Genomic DNA, 4,516 nt, shown 5'->3' on the forward strand with positions numbered 1-4,516 from the left:
CGAGTTGTTTAGAAACGAACCACACCTCTTGAGAAAGACGTCGTAGTTGCACAGTGACAAGATAAAACGACGGTCTAACTCGATCTCGCGTTCAAGGCGATGGATCGATATTACTGTACCAGGCGGTACCAATTTGTACAATAAATGGCCCTGTGATGACGACGTAATCTTGAGGGATTTGCCGTCCCGCCAGATCAAACGTTGACGTCCGCTCAAGACGTATTGCACGATTATACGATTAAACAAACTGCCTAATTTGCTTTGGGAAAAATCGTTCAGGCGAATACTGTGAGTCTTTGAGTGCATATCTTTGCCTACTTGAAGCCACATTACGCCGTATCCAATGTCCATGTCAGTGAATCTATCGTCGTCGTTACAATCGTCACTCTCATTGTCATTTGTTTCGTCGCGTTGCTTTTGCTGTCGCCGCGACTCGAGATACGCGCACCATTTCGTAGAATCGGCCATTCGTTCGTGATGCACATCTAAAGCTTCAAATGACACTCGTCGCGCAAATAGCTCGCATGTCAGGAACAATATGAACGGTAAGAGACGATCGTCGTCGCGCGGAAAAGCGACGCCGCGAGTAGACAAGAAGTCTGATAGCGCGCCGAATTGGACAAGATTATCAGAGTCACGATGCGATTGTTCAGGTCGACGCGAACCAGGCACTGGCGAATCTCATTGTCTTGCCTTGGAGGGTCGCTGGTGTAAAACCAGTCGAGTGCAATGAATCGTGCTTCGCATCCACGTAACAATATCTTGGCGATATTCTTCAATGCGGTGCATTGAAGTGGTGTCATCATGGCACAGCGCACCGTTGTTACGACTCTCAAAGCGCGCATTCGTTACCTCGGCCAGCCATTTTCCACCCGGCCCGGATAGGAACAGACCACTTTGTAGCACAGAGTCGTACGAGTAGTACGCTACATGTTTCGCGACACTGTTCAAATTTCGACAACGGTATCGCGCGCACAATGACTCGAACATGTAGAGCCAACGTCTATCTCTGTTAACCCACGGAGTATCGGACGAGGGCGAAAAGAACGACATTGCTGCGCGATTGTGTGTGTGTGTGTGTGTGTGTGTGTGTGGGTCAACTGACTGACCAACGACCGACTGATTCGGTATTCTGTCGCTCGAGGGTTTCTCACTTTTATAACCATAGGGGGACTAGAAGAAGCGTAGGAGAGACGCAAGCATGCGAAGGTTAGGTTGGAGTTTTAGGACGGAGGACTCCTTAAATTTTGTCGCGCGTCATTTGAGATGCCCACAGGTATATGCGAGTTTTCAACGAATAATAAAATCTGTCGGCTGTACACATGCGACAGACAATACCACGATCATGAACTCACTCCACCGGGGAGGAGCAGGTAAAACCATAGACATAATATACCTAGACTACCTGTCCGAGGAGTGGGAGTATAGCTCAGTAGAAAAGGATATACTTTGTTTTTACTGTGCGCTCTCTCTCTCTCTCTCTCTCTCTCTCTCTCTCACATTCTCGATGGAAGGGAAATAGGGGAGGCAGTTGCTAATCTGCACAACAGTACAGCCACTGTTTTTTTTATTTTTTTCCGATATTAATCCGATTCATTGATTCCGATAGTGGTCAACCTAGATCACTATGCCTTCAGCTCATCCCGAGATATGTACAGGTACAGATATAGCCGCTGTACTATCGTACAGGTTAGGAACTGCCCCTCCGCTATTCCCCTTCCATCGAGAGTGTGCGAGAGAGAACGCACAGTAAAAACAGAGTGCATTCTTTCCTACTTCTAGCTATAACACCACACTTGAAATTTGGGAGAACGCGCAGTCTAAGTATACTAGATCTATGGGTAAAATTGTGTTTTTCCAGGGTTTGTCTGAAATGACGAACGAAACGAACACACACACACACACACACACATACATGAACGGCGACGGCGGCGGCGGTAGTCATCGAGTATACGTGTGAATGCTCTTTGGTCACGGCGACAAAATGAAAACGGCACATCTTTTGCGCGTCGCGACCCTCTTCCCAATACAGACATACAGAACAGAAGGTGCCGTACTACGTAAACGCAACAACGCGTCCATATTTATAGACAGGGTGGACCATTTTAATCAATACACATGAATATCTCGAAAAGGAAAAGTTTTATCAAAAAAATGTCTCTGACCAAAGTTGTTTAGTTCGAAGGAGGGCATAAGATTACGGTTTGACCTTGAGTGAACGTGCCATAGTCACGTCAAGGTCAGCTTATTTTTTTTTAACAAAAACCCCAATTTTTTATTATATTATCTTATTTTATCACGTAATCTGAATAATTTTCGTTCGAAACATTTTTTTATTTGCCTAATATTTTTTTAGATGTTTAAGGAAAACTCTTTCAACATTTAACTTACGATATATCGCTAACTATTTGTCGGAAGAAAAAGTGATATAAGACTTTTTTATTTCATCTGTCTCTAAAATATATTGCTACAATAGTGCCCTAATTTTTTATTAACTTATCGACTTTTGGAAATTTCTAAATCATCAAATTAACAAAAAATTAGGACACAATTGAACAATATATTTTAGAGACTAAATAGAATAAAAAAGTCTAATACCACTTTTTTTCCGATAAATAGTTTGCGATATATCGTAAATTAAATGTTGAAAGTTTTCCTTAAATATTGTACGTCCTAGAGGAGGAACGCAACCCTTTCGTTCACGAGTAAGGCGAACCTCGTTCGTACACGCGTATCAGTGAACGGGTCAGGGACCCGACGGGTCCCTTACTCGGGCACCGACGTACGACGAGCGGTCCGTTTTTCGGTCAGGGACGCCGAATCCCTTTACGGGGATAGGACCATGAGTTGACTGTTGGAAGGGTATATGTGATTTTGAAATTAATTGGAAAAAAGAATGAAATATAAACAGATTTATTAAAATGACTATAATAACAAAATGAATTACGGCCGGTTTAATACAATTGATGAATGACTGTGTATGTGTATGTGTGTGTATGAGAAGTGAAAGAAGGAGGAAATAAAAAAAAAGGAAGGATATGAGTAAAGAGTTAGTAAGCAAAGAAAATGTAACTTACTGGTGATTCTGGAATGCGAGAATGAACCAAGATATAACGGTTGATAGGCGCTCCTGCTCTGTAGTGGGATGGGTTGTGCGACTCCTTCCAANTTCTAGCAATCAATCTGAACAACTTTCGTTCGAAATATTTCTTTATTTGCCTAATATTTTTTTAGATGTTTACGGAAAACTCTCAACATTTAACTTATGATATATCGCTAACTATTTGTCGGAAGAAAAAGTGGTATAAGACTTTTTTGTTCCATTTGGTCTCTGAAATATATTGCTACAATAGTGCCCTATGTTTTTGTTAACCTATCGACCTTTGGAAATTTCTAAATCATCGAATTAATAAAAAATTAGGACACTATTATAGCAATATATTCTAGGGACCAAATAGAATAAAAAAGTCTAATACCACTTTTTCTTCCGATAAATAGTTCGCGATATATCGTAAGTTAAATGTTGAAAGGGTTTTCCTTAAAAATAAAAAAAATATTGGGCAAATAAAAAAATGTTCCGAACAAAAGTTGTTCAAGTTGAGTGGTAAAATAAGATAATATAATAAACAATTGGGGTTACTACATAAAAAAAGCAATGATCAGTGAATATTTCGAAAGTGGCGCTATTTATAAACAAAACACTATCGCTGTCTTATGTCTCCTTTGAAATTATTCAACTTTTGTCTGAAACATTTTCTCCTAAAATGTCGCGTTTACAAAAAGTGCGTGGAAGGGGGACTCGAATGACAGTAGGGCGGCCATTTATACGATATCGTAGGGCAGCCATTTATACGGGATCGTAGGGCAGCCATTTATACGGGAGCGTGGGGTAGCCATTTATACGGGAGCGTGAAGCTGAAAAAGTTATCAAGTTTTCTTAAATATTTAAAAAAATATTAGACAAATAGAAAAATGTTTCGGACAAAAGTTGTTAAAATTAGTTCGTAGAAAAAGGTGATAAAATAAAAAATTGGGGTTACTATTTGAGAAAATTAATTATTAGTTAATATCTCGAAAGTAGCGCCATCTGTAAACAAAACACTATCGCTGTCTTATGTCTCCTTTGAAATTATATAACTTTTTGTCTAAAACATTTTCCCCTAAAATGTCGCGTTTACAAAAGATGTGTGGAAGGGAGACTCGAATGGTAGCGTAGAGCGGCCATTTATACGGGATTGTAGGGTAGCCATTTATACGGGAGTGTAGGGCGGCCATTTATATGGGAGCGTGAAGATGAAGAAATTATCAAGTTTTTCTTAAATATCTCAGAAAATATTAGGCAAATAGAAAAATGTTTCAGACAAAAGTTGTTGAAATTAGTTAGAAATTAGTAGAAAAAGGTGATGAAATAAAAAATTTGGGTTACTATTTAAGAAAAGCAATGATCAGTGAATATTTAAAAAGTGGCGCCATCTATAAAAAAAACACTACGACTATTTTATGTCCCCTTTGAAAT

Source organism: Harpegnathos saltator, unplaced genomic scaffold (genome assembly GCF_003227715.2).
Source record: "Harpegnathos saltator strain DR-91 unplaced genomic scaffold, Hsal_v8.6 scaffold40, whole genome shotgun sequence".
Classification (NCBI taxonomy): Eukaryota; Metazoa; Arthropoda; class Insecta; order Hymenoptera; family Formicidae; genus Harpegnathos; species Harpegnathos saltator.